The sequence below is a fragment of the Hemiscyllium ocellatum genome, chromosome 14 (genome assembly GCF_020745735.1).
Source record: "Hemiscyllium ocellatum isolate sHemOce1 chromosome 14, sHemOce1.pat.X.cur, whole genome shotgun sequence".
In the NCBI taxonomy this organism is placed as follows: Eukaryota; Metazoa; Chordata; class Chondrichthyes; order Orectolobiformes; family Hemiscylliidae; genus Hemiscyllium; species Hemiscyllium ocellatum.
The window spans coordinates 47867237-47880631 of record NC_083414.1 but is presented as its reverse complement, the minus strand read 5'-3'; the positions used below and the strand labels follow the sequence as shown (position 1 = coordinate 47880631).

General features: G+C 42.1%; 1 long non-coding RNA gene across 1 annotated transcript in view; it reads left to right on the top strand.

The window, feature by feature from the left end:
• LOC132822143 (uncharacterized) overlaps positions 1 to 12888 on the top strand; it is a 128543-nt gene extending 115655 nt beyond the window's left edge. The window contains exon 3 of the long non-coding RNA XR_009645404.1: positions 12848 to 12888. This is a non-coding gene — a long non-coding RNA (uncharacterized LOC132822143). The remainder of the gene's footprint in view (positions 1 to 12847) is intronic.
• The last annotated feature ends 507 nt before the right edge of the window (positions 12889 to 13395 follow it).

Genomic DNA, 13395 nt, shown 5'->3' with positions numbered 1-13395 from the left:
CCTGAGGAATTGTCCTAGTAAAACAAGCTAGCTCCCTGAATTGTTGTCTGGAACCTCAAAGGGATGCTGCTGGATGGGGTGAGAAGGGACAGCTGACTGGCAACGGTGTCAGCGCCACCAGACTAAGCCAACCTGGACGGAGATAACAGCCCGGGTCAGTACAGTGCCATCCACTGCAGTGCAGAATAAGTGCCCAACAGTGAAGGAAGGAGCATTCCATAAGGATAAGGGCCACTCTTTTCTCTCTGCTTCCTCACACTCACAGGATTGCCGTTCACTCAAACTCTGCCAATGGACAAACCTCTTACTGTGAGCTGCTCCCCATATAAGTAACACAATGAAATGAAGTCCAAACCATTCGTTCATCGTGGACGTGCGTTTCAATGAGGCTGTGTCTGGTTTCTTGTACTCAACAGAGCATAACTCTATCTCTTTGACATCCCTCCTGATCAATGTTCTGATTCTCATCCTCATTTTCATCCCTAGAAGACTGATGTCAGTCTCTCATCTCCTCTACATCCAAGACAAGCTCACGTGTTGACTCCAGTTGTGAAGGGCATAACATGTCATTAAGTTATGGCACATCCTTCTGGGCTACATAGCAGGTCAGCATGGTCCAGGCATCAAAGTAATGTGTTAAGGAGGTCGATGATCTGTTTCACTCTGCCCCTGATGGAAGCAGGAACAGCATCTACTTCAGTCTAAGGGTCTTGTAAAGGTGTTATCACCAGTATTTTGAGGGAGCTCCAATTATCTCCCAACTGCCATTTCTGTTTGGCTCGAGCACATTTGAAAGAGGCCAGAGCCTGTGAGTTCTCCAGTATGAATAAATAATTGTGGGTCTCTGGATATCTGTCACAGAACTCCAAAATATGGCATCATTAGTCACAGATGGGGTGGACATCATTGGAATGGAAGTCTTTACAAACTGTGCTGTCTGGTAATAGGGTGCTGTCAAAGTAGTATGTGGTCCCGGAGAGAACAAGTGATGGTGGAGCATCTCACTGCCCAGACTACTTGTTAAGAAATGGCATTAGTAACATTTTTGTCATTCATCTACATGTAAGTAGAGGATTTAAGGATATCACACAGATCCATAGTTACTCCTTGAAATAAGCCATTGGCATGAAAATTCAGGACATCGATAACCTTGACAGTTATCAGGAATGAATAGCCACCCAGTCTTTTTGAGTGTAAGTCCTACTCCATCAGCTGACACAGTCAGTGATGACAGCCCATAGTGTTGTTCATCAGCGCCTGCACTGTGTTTCTGAGAGATAATGACAGAGATCTGCAAATGTCGGGTCTGATCATTCCTTTCGACCTCTTTTGGAAGTCTTTGCCTGCTCTTCTAGATGCTATATGTTGTCTCTGTTCTTGCCATTTTTCTTGATGATATCATGATTGTTCTCTCATTAAACACTATCTTTGATTTTTGAGAAATGCCACAACAAATTCCCCCAACTACAAAGACAGTATCAAATGTGGGGAATGTCAGAAATAGAACAGTACTTCAGTAACAGTACTCTTGAGCCCTCACATTAATTACAATGAATCAATAACATTATGCCCTGACACAATGAGCCATTGAGCTTTGAAAGGAGGTCAGTGTCTTGTGCTTATTATCAACATGGATCTATATAACCTTATCTAGGTGCAATCTGTAAAGCTAAAGTGATAATGCTATACAGGGGGTGTCAAATTCTGGCACTAACCCAGCAATCTGTCTCAAAAATAGCCACCTTTGAACATAACAGATCATGACTTGCATACTTACAGTTCAGCATGCAAATATGGCAGCTTCAAAGTGTTGTCTTCCTGTATTAGGTGTGAATTTTTATTTGCATTTGAGATTTTCATTTGCAGATACAATTTATTTTGTTCAAAAAACATACAAACTGTAGACAGTCAGTCAATGTGGCATTTTTAAAATTCCTACTTTGGAAATAAAACCAGCCTGACTCCAGGTTGAGACACGAACAAGCTTGAAACAAGGCCTCACACCTAAAATGCATTGTCTGACTGAGATAACATTTTTAAACTGATAAAACCTCAAGTTATTTTGGGGCAGTGACTTCAAAGAAATTCTGGGATTTACAAATTAATAAATCAAAGCCTACATCTCCATTCTAACTGATAAAAGATTTAATAGCCATCTAGGTTTGATCAATACATTTGCCCCAGTTGTATGATCTTTTTATCTTTTACTTGTAAATTCTGTGTCCAATGTATTCTCCCTCATTACCTACTTGAGGAAGAAGGAGGATTCCGAAAGCTTGTGGTTTCAAATAAAGCTGTTAGGCCCTATAGATGTTTATAAAATCATGAGGGGGATGAATAGGATGAATAGACAAGGTCTTTTCCCTGGGGTGGGGGAGTCCAGACCTAGACGGCATAGGTTTAGGGCGAAAGGGGAAAGATATAGAAGAGGCTTAAGGGGCAACTTTTTCATGTTGAGGGTGGTGCATGTGTGGAATGGGCTGCCAGAGGAAGTGGTAGAGGCTGGTATAATTGCAACATTTAAAAGGCATCTAGATGGGTATATGAATAAGGAGGGTTTGGAGGATTATGGGCCAAATGCTGGCAAATGGGACTAGATTGAGTTGGGATATCTGGTCAGCATGAATGAGTTGGACTGAAGTGTCTGTTTCTGTGCTGCACATCTCTATGATTCTATGACTCTATAAATCGGTATAGTGTGATTTTTGATGCTGTCAACCCTAGTCCAATACTGGCACCTCCACATCATGTATTAGGTATGTAATATGTTTCAGAAATAGAAAACCCAGATGAGACGTTTAAGTTGACATCTGAATAAATAGGCTTATCTGACATAAGAATGATATTTTGAGGCCATCATTAGAAATGTCATTCTTTGAATTGCATTTTGATGTCATAAGGCTGACATTGGTGAATCAATGGATGCACAGTGGAAGCAAGATTAACACAATTACCTCCAAAAAGGACTCACATTCAAAAGATTTCACTTCATTTCTGAAATACAGTGACTTATTCCACACACTCTGCAAGTTGTGAAAGAGATTCTGTCTCATTATTGCAGTTTGATGTCAAGATGGCAAGTTTTCAACCTTATGTGCTCATGACTGATTTTCAGAATAATCTTTCCATCTTCCAAGTTTCCTTTTTGTCCCTGTGTCCCTGTTAACCTTTTAGCCTTCCCTAATTTCTACTTACCTCCTTCATATAATGCTAAAGTCTCCAGTTGATTCCTGCGCCTGTGGTTTTGTGATTTTTCAACCAAAATTTGGCTATAAATTCTTCGTATATTGAGGAGAGAGTGATTGTGATTTGTAAAATATTCCATGCATCTCTTATATACTATGAAATTTCACATTTCTATCTAGTTTCACTGTAATAATTCTCTCAGTGAACAAGTATAATGAACCCACCTCAAGACTTGAGCTTCTCACTTTTCACAGAACTGCATGCTCCCTGACCATCAGTTGCCAAGCATCCAAGACTGATCATGGACCATCATCTGGACAGTAGTGCTGAACAGACCTGACCAAGGACAATCCAGCCTCCAGACTTATATCTCCACACCACTCAGAAAAATGTAGCTGTCATCCCTGAACTCATTGTACTTGACCTGCAGGACTGATCATTGCCAAATCTGAACTGGAATCCTGGCTTTGCCTTCTACATCAGAAATTATTGCAGGGTGTAGGTTTGCTCACTGAGCTAGAATGTTCATGTTCAGACATTTCATGACCATACTGGGTACCATCTTCAGTGAGCCTACGGATGAAGCATTGCTGATGATTCCTGCTTTCTATTTATATGTTTGGGTTTCCTTGGGTTGGTGATGTCATTTCCTGTGGTGATGTCATTTCCCGTTCTTTTTCTCAGGGAGTGGTAAATCGGAGAGAATGACACGCATGAGAATTCCTAGAAGCATAGCATTCCAACCAGAACTCTATCAACAAACACATTGACTTGGACCTGATTTATCAATCCCTGAGAAAAAGAACAGGAAATGTTACCTAGTATGGTGACAAAACATCTGAATATGAACCTTCCAGCAACAGAACCTCAACCTGAGCTACAAATCTTCTCAGAATTCACTAAGGCATTAGTGCAGTCTAATTTCTCAGGGAAGTAAAGGAGAATTGAGAACTGCAAAGCCGTGAGGTGAATTTACCTAATAATGAGATGTAAATGCATATAAATAGGGTAGTCACTGCTCATTAGTAAGATTCAGAACTCGCTACACAAAATTTTTCTTGACTTGTTAATCTAACTTATCATTTTTATTGTATTTTCCCAACTTTCTCACCATTGCCCATACCACTTAAAGATGTGGAAAAATCTGCCCAACATCATCCTTCTCTTTCATAAAACTGTGAAGGCTGTGAATGTTAATTTTTGACTTGTGTTGATGAACTTCACTATGCTTTAAAATTTGTTTCGTGTTTATTCTCCTGAAGGAAAACATTCTTGAAATTTGTTTCCAAACTGGGAAAAAAAATGAATGTTGATAGTTTATTTTATGGGTACTTCATTATTAATATGTAAAATAGCTCAAAGTTCAGTGTTTGGGGAGACAATTGCTAGTTTTATATCTATGGCTATTTCCCCATAGTTTTGAATGCTTTAACTGAGTTGTCAGTATCTGCCTTGGGAGCAAAATGTCTTCAAGGAAACACATGAGGCTTGCAATATACCCAATGATTTAATTACATTTAAAACTAGCTATTTTTGATTATATGTATGTCTCTCACCTAAATATTGTGTTCAGTTTTTGAATTGAAATAAATACTATAAAAAATGCTTTTATTCTATAACAAATACCTAAAGGACTAAGCACTGTGCTTTGGAACACTGTTGTGAAATGTCTCCTTAAAAGCCGACAAACATATCCTCGATGCAACATTAAGTGTTAACACTGGATAAGAAAAAAACAATTCACAGGAGTAGTAACGTTTGCTGGCTAACTCAACTTAATTGTTTTCATCCCAGAACCTAAAATACCACCATATCTTTTACATAGTGGAATGGAAATGCAAAGCATGAACTACCTTGACTGTGAACTTCAACTAGTCTCCAACCAAGCATCTAAGTTAAGAATGATACAGTAATCACCACAGATAACTGAACAAATAACACTGTCCTAGGTTAGGGCAGATCTGGTACTGAAAGACTGAAGCCCTAAGCTATATCAAACATAAGAGGCCTCATAACATTTCAAAAAATATGTTTTGTTCTGGCAGAAAGGAAAAGAAAACAGAAATATCAAAGTTTTACATTTGTATTATATATCTGTGTGTCTGTGAAGGCACAACAAATGTCTAATAATTTAATTAAACTATATATCTTGCATTACGTCTATTTGCAATATGAAATATATTCAATTGAAATAACCTCATGATTTCTTAGTTAGTGTATATAAAAACATTTAATCAACAACAACATAAAGAGCAATTACACAGGTCAGCACTTACTAGATGGTAGCAGCAATACAACCTGCATTGCATTACATTACATGAATTTTTGGATAACAAAGTCACTGATGATGTCCTCAAATAGTGAGCTGTAAGGTTTCTCACCTTCTATACACATAACACTCACTGCAGGCAGCTTTTCTTACACTTTCTTTTGCCAGCAGTTCATTCCTGATGTTTCTCAGCTGCTCAAATGACATTTCTCCTGAGCAGTTTGTTAGCATTATACTCAATAACAGCCGCAGAATTGCTTCTACTTTAGCAAAAGGTAACTGAATCTTATCTTAGATGACAACTTGATTCAGGTTCTGGTAGCATTAATGCCCTTTATCTGAACAACTTCACTTGATATAAGCTTGGAAATACATTATTACTGTAGTACAGTTAACATCAACATCACCAGGATAATCCTTCATCAAAAGCTTTACACCTTCACACAGCTGGGTCTTTTTTTCCCTAGGCATCTAAATCAAAAATGAAAAACTGTTTGCAACACTTTCATACACGATTGCTCTTTTCTTCAAGTTGGTTTCAAGTGCATCAATCAGAGCAATATAAAAGATTCATCAGAACTTTCTCACTTTACTTTCAAGAATTGAGAATGATGTGTAAGTCTTTGCACATATACTAAGTGCTATCTATGCATCCTGCAGTGTATTGCTAATTTTGTGGAATGATCTAACAAGCAATCCCAATGTTTTAACATGAATGCAAACTTTAATTCCTCCATCTCTTCCTGCAGATTGCCAGCTTCTCACCTTGAATCATCTTTTTCACTGTCATCAGTACGAAGATGAATGGAAGCACTAATAATGGAGTCATGATTCTTAGAATATGGCTGAGGTAGTCTTTGCATGTGCTTGCCACCTCATGTCAGAAAGATGTTTGATGCTGTGGAATCAGGTCTGAATGTGTTGCTGGTCAAAGCACAGCAGGCCAGGCAGCATCTCAGGAATAGAGAATTCGACGTTTCGAGCATAAGCCCTTCATCAGGAATAAGAGCTAAGAGAGAGAGAGAGCCAAGCAGGCTAAGATAAAGGGTAGGGAGGAGTGACTAGGGGGAGGGGCGATGGAGGTGGGATAGGTGGAAGGAGGTCAAGGTGAGGGTGATAGGCCGGAGTGGGGTGGGGGCGGAGAGGTCAGGAAGAGGATTGCAGGTTAGGAGGGCGGTGCTGAGTTGAGGGAACCGACTGAGACAAGGTGGGGGGAGGGGAAATGAGGAAACTGGAGAAATCTGAATTCATACCTTGTGGTTGAAGGGTTCCCAGGCGGAAGATGAGGCGCTCCTCCTCCAGCCGTCGTGTTGTTGTGTTCTGCCGGTGGAGGAGTCCAAGGACCTGCATGTCCTCGGTGGAGTGGGAGGGAGAGTTAAAGTGTTGAGCCACGGGGTGATTGGGTTGGTTGGTTCGGGCGGCCCGGAGGTGTTCTCTGAAGCGTTCCGCAAGTAAGCGGCCTGTCTCCCCAATATAGAGGAGGCCACATCGGGTGCAGCGGATGCAATAGATGATGTGTGTGGAGGTACAGGTGAACTTGTGGCGGATATGGAAGGATCCCTTGGGGCCTTGGAGGGAAGTGAGTGTGGAGGTGTGGGCGCAAGTTTTACATTTCCTGCGGTTGCAGGGGAAGGTGCCGGGGGTGGAGGTTGGGTTGGTGGGGGGTGTGGATCTGACGAGGGAGTCACGAAGGGAGTGGTCCTTGCGGAACGCTGATAGGGGAGGGGAGGGAAATATATCCTTGGTGGTGGGGTCCGTTTGGAGGTGGCGGAAATGGCGGCGGATGATACGTTGTATGCGGAGGTTGGTGGGGTGGTAGGTGAGAACCAGTGGGGTTCTGTCTTGGTGGCGGTTGGAGGAGCGGGGCTCAAGGGCGGAGGAGCGGGAAGTGGAGGAGATGTGGTGGAGGGCATCGTCGATCACGTCTGGGGGGAATCTGCGGTCCTTGAAGAAGGAGGCCATCTGGGCTGTGCGGTGTTGGAATTGGTCCCCCTGGGAGCAGATGCGGCGGAGACGAAGGAATTGGGAATATGGGATGGCATTTTTACAGGGGGCAGGGTGGGAGGAGGTGTAGTCCAGGTAGCTGTGGGAGTCAGTCAGTTTATAATAGATGTCTGTGTTGAGTCGGTCGCCCGAGATAGAAATGGAGAGGTCTCCGCATACAACTTATCATCCGCCGCCATTTCCGCCACCTCCAAACGGACCCCACCACCAAGGATATATTTCCCTCCCCTCCCCTATCAGCGTTCCGCAAGGACCACTCCCTTCGTGACTCCCTCGTCAGATCCACACCCCCCACCAACCCAACCTCCACCCCCGGCACCTTCCCCTGCAACCGCAGGAAATGTAAAACTTGCGCCCACACCTCCACACTCACTTCCCTCCAAGGCCCCAAGGGATCCTTCCATATCCGCCACAAGTTCACCTGTACCTCCACACACATCATCTATTGCATCCGCTGCACCCGATGTGGCCTCCTCTATATTGGGGAGACAGGCCGCTTACTTGCGGAACGCTTCAGAGAACACCTCCGGGCCGCCCGAACCAACCAACCCAATCACCCCGTGGCTCAACACTTTAACTCTCCCTCCCACTCCACCGAGGACATGCAGGTCCTTGGACTCCTCCACCGGCAGAACACAACAACACGACGGCTGGAGGAGGAGCGCCTCATCTTCCGCCTGGGAACCCTTCAACCACAAGGTATGAATTCAGATTTCTCCAGTTTCCTCATTTCCCCTCCCCCCACCTTGTCTCAGTCGGTTCCCTCAACTCAGCACCGCCCTCCTAACCTGCAATCCTCTTCCTGACCTCTCCGCCCCCACCCCACTCCGGCCTATCACCCTCACCTTGACCTCCTTCCACCTATCCCACCTCCATCGCCCCTCCCCCTAGTCCCTCCTCCCTACCCTTTATCTTAGCCTGCTTGGCTCTCTCTCTCTCTTAGCTCTTATTCCTGATGAAGGGCTTATGCTCGAAACGTCGAATTCTCTATTCCTGAGATGCTGCCTGGCCTGCTGTGCTTTGACCAGCAACACATTTGCAGCTGTGATCTCCAGCATCTGCAGACCTCATTTTTTACTAGCTGTGGAATCAGGACCTAAAATTATTTATGTACTGGCCAGCATTTCGCAGAAGCAAAGAAAAGTTTATGTAATTTTTGAAATTGTAGTGTCTAAATGGATCATGTGGCTTTTTAAGTTCAAGGGAAAGAGCCAGTACTGCAGATGTGCTGTTAACCTGCATATATTGGACTACAGTTCATCACTTGGAGACACATAAACCTGAAAGATTGAGTGATGCATTTGTTGAATGGAGCCTGGGAATGAATCGAAGCATTTGGATCATGTTTAGTGTCAAAGCAGGATCTGTTATATAATTATTGCCCAGCCACATCAGTACATTTTTGTCATATCAGGATGGAGATGTTCATCATAAGGAGTCTTCTTTTTTCCTGTGTGTTTTATTTTGCAACTGGCTGTGTCAAACTTGAAATTTAATCTTTTGTTTAATATTTAGAAGGCCCTCATAATGTGAGGTGGTAGGTTGTGACTTCCAGCAATGGATCCAGGTATTAAGGAAAAAAACATGTGATTTGTAGGGATTTTCCCATTGCTTCTAACAAACATCGGGTCACAGAGAATGAAAGAAGGCACATGGAAACGGACAGCTCTAATCCACAGCAAGAATTCAAAATGGCAGTTTGCCTCTGAAACCTTGACATCATTCAATATATGAACTAAGTATATGAGATGGTTCTTAGTAAGAAAACTTAAGTGCCTCCCATTGGAACATAGCGTCATCAAGCTGACAACATTCAAACATTATATAAGAGACAAATGTTCCATTTTGATTTGAGCATTGAAGCAAAGATTTGTTTAATGTGGTAGGCATCCAATATAAATGGGAATAAAACAACTTGAAGTAGGGAACATGAAAGTACATAGCCTGGTTACATTTACTGCAGATATTTGTCTTCCAAGAAATTATACCAGAGATTGTACATCATTCGGCCTATCATGTCCACGCTGAACCTCTGAAGAACATCCCACCCAGATCTAACCTGTATCCTATCTCTGATAACCTGCATTTCCTATGGCTAATCCACCTAGCCTGCACATGTTTGGATTGTGGGAGGAAACTGGAGTACTTGAAGGGGTCCCATGCAGACACAGGGAGAATGTACAAACTTCACACAGTTGCCCAAGTGTGAATCAAATCCAGGTCCCTGGCACTGCGAAGTAGCAGTGCTAACCAATGAGCCAACATGCCATCATATTTTTTTAAGTGATTTCCATTCCTTTCTGATCCCCAATGTTTGCTTCCACCTTACATTTTCCTTCATCAATTTGCAGTGATAAAATTTAAAGGTCATATAAAATTAATCATTGGTACATTTTTGATCCACTGACATGTATTTGTTGGAATTTTAAACTTCTTTCCCCAGCTGGTTTTGCAATTCTAATGATTAATTTGGAGAATGATGACTCTTTTCAGAGAAAACTCACAGCAGACAATAAGTAACCCTCAAGGTAGATTTATGTGGCAAGGCTTCTACTTGTCAGTTCTTCTTCCACTCATGTTTTGTTGCTTAGAGTAGACTTGGTCTTCCAACAGACATTGGTTCATTCATTACTGTCCTTCAAATGAAGGTGACGGTGATTACTGTATCAAAACAAGGAGGCTGTGGATATTTTGGAAAAGTAACTATTTACCTACATGATTCTGTGCTAATAACAAAATGCCATGCATACACAGTATAAACAAATATCCTTTGACCTATTTTTGTGTACATAGCAGCACAAATGGTAACTTGTGTTTTGCTGATGACAGTTGAAACGAAGGAAAAATGCTGGAAAATTATGCTGCCTCTTCACTTTGCCTGTTAACGTTGAGGTTGTTTATTTGAAGTCATTTGCTTTACTGAATGGGACATTTTAGCCTCCTTGGTAAGTACATCTGTGGATAGCAAGCAGGATGGCATTACTATTGAAGTAGGTCAGAGGAGCCCAGGCGTTTCCCCTTATTCATTTTCTCACATTTTGTCCACAATGAACGGTACCTAATAACTATCACCTAAGTGATTCCTCATTGTAGCTAAGAAAATTGGTTGATTATGCAGTTGAGTGTATCAGTGCAACAACACTGTTCAGGCAAGTGAGAAGGCTGAATGACGTTCGATTGTGCTGTAATAGTGGTGGAAAAGTACCGCCACTGGGCAAAATTTTAGCAGCAAGGAAAAGTATACTTTCCCTGTGCATGTTTCACAAAACACCTCAACATTTCAGAAGAGACAGAACTAAATGACTGTGATTTCAAGTTCAACTGTAACAACTCAAGGATTCTAAGCAGAATCTTGATTATTATATTGTTTTGGAGATTTTCTGCTTTTTATGTGTTCACACTTGTGTCTTCCTTTCAACTCAGGAACATCCTGTAATTCGATTATTAATTTTGATTAGCTCTATATTTTATTTGAAGAGTGACACAGCTGTGTATGTAAAGAAACTTCAAGAAAACTTTTGCTGTGACCAAGTTAGAGGGTTAAAATGAAGAGATTGTAATACCTTTATTAGGATGACTGTTCCATACTCTTTGACTGTTTTGCTTATTTAGTGCAAGTTTGCTGCAGCTATCAAAATTCTCTCAGAGCTAAAGGAGGACTTTGAGGTAGGAATCCTGCTGTGTGTCCACGTGAATCATAGAATCCCTACAGTGCACATACAGGCCATTTGGCCTGTTGAATCTGCACTGACCCTGCAAAGAGGATCCCACCCAGACTCACACCTTGCTGCTAACCCTGTAATCCTGCATTCCCCATGACTAATCCACAAAACCTGCACACCCTTGGACACTATGGACAATTTAGCATGGTCAATCCACCTAACCAGCATATCTCCCTTCCTCCCTTTGGACTAAGGGAGGAAACTGGAGCAACCCACAGAAACCCATGAAGACACGGGGAGAATGTGCAAACTCAAGACTGGAATTGAATTTAGGTCCCTGGCACTATGAGTCAGCAGTGCTAGCCAATGTGACACTGTCCCGCGCTGAATAGCTAATAAATCTCAATCATGCAAAATAGTGGTAGGGTCAGGAAACATGGCAGGAGAAAGAAATTCCTGCCATCAAATCCAAGCCCAGGCATTTACATGAGACTGAGTGCTTCAAGCAAAATCTCTAATGAAGGCATTAAAGATTTTAAAGATTGATACATTTTATCATGCTACTATGAAATATTTAATTTGTTGAATCTTTGATTTTATTTAAACCGTTATCTTGGCTAATAGAAAATTCTCGTAGAGAGAAAATAAAAGACTGCACAATCTCAGGACAATATGGTCTTACATAAAATATCAGTCTTTGTGTGTCAAGCGGAATGACACCTTTAACATTGAAAATAGCTACCTACAAAAGTAACAGTTACCAGACAAGTGATAATCAGTTTTTAAGGAAACTCATGTCTAAGATATCCAGTTTAAGATAGATGGAATGTTAGATGGCCATAAGCGAAATGTAAGCATAATATAAATTGGAAAACAGTGAATTATTTTCTTTGGCTTGTATTAAAATATACTGTTGGATCTGACTTATAGAATTGAATATTACATTGCTCGATATGTGCAGGAGTCTGACCTGCACACACAAGGATCACCTATTCTGTCCACTGTCTTTGAAAGTCTGTGACAATATCAATTAATGGCCACCTGGTAAGGAGTTAGCTGACATCAGCAAGTAAAGGAATCATAGAATCATAGAATTTGGCCCAATGAATCCACACTAAACTTCCAAAGAGCATTCCACCCAGACCCAACCCATATCCTATCCTGCAACTCTGCATTTTTCTTGGCTAATCCGCCTAACCTGCATATCCCTGGACACTATTGACAATCTACCTAACCTGCACATCTTTGGATTGAGAGAGAATACAGAAGCACCCAGAGGAACCCCATGCAGGCACAGGGAGAATGTGCAAATTCCACACTGACAGTCATCCAAGGGTGGCATCGATTCCATGTCCCTGGAGCTGCAAGGCAGCAGTGCTAACTACTGAGTGACTGTGCCAACTGAGTACAACTGAGCGGTGAGGAAAGGCAGAATACCTGCGTGCAGAAGCTGCAGGGGATGTACCAAGCATCAATCTCTGATATCTGGTTAAGCAGAACTGTGGCGACAAAATTCATTGCTTGGAGCCTCAAAAAGATGATTAAATGTATCGAATATCTGCAGCAGGGAAGTTCATGGTTTTAAATGTGCTAAAAGTAAAGCATTCAAGATCCATGCCAGGGAGGAAAGATAATTTGAATACATTTAATCCATTCACCTTGTGAATAACAAACAAACAGCAAAAAACTCAAAATGCAATCATTTTCTCTCTTTATCTTCCCACAGATAGCGGAAGGAGTGGAGTCACCAGCTATTGAAGGACCAGGCCAAAGTTCCCTGTCTGTCGTCCTGCAGACTAGGAATGGTAAGTACAGGTCCTCATGCCAGCAGATAGGCAGAGGAAAACTACAGCCAAATTAGCCTGGGTAGAGGTTCCAGCCGAGAATGTGGTGCTGGAAAAGCACAGCCAGTCAAGCAGCATCTGAGAGTCAAAGTTTCGAACATAAGCTCTTCATCAGCCTCATCCCTGAAGAGCTTATTCTCAAAAAGTTGATTCTCTTCTTCCTCGGATGCTGCCTGACCGGTTGTGTTTTTCCAGCACCATACTCTTTGACTCTGATCTCCAGCATCTGCAGTCCTCAGTTTCTCCCTGGGTAGAAGTTCCAGTAGAATTAATAAGCCATGGGTTTGCCAGAAGGGCTGCAGTGTCAGAAAAGACTCAATAATGTCGTGAGATCTTCCAGGGTGAGTATGCAACATCTTGGAGTTGAACCTGTATGGATGGGTGTGAGGGTGTGAAATGTTTCCAATATTGAATGGTGTATTGACCAACT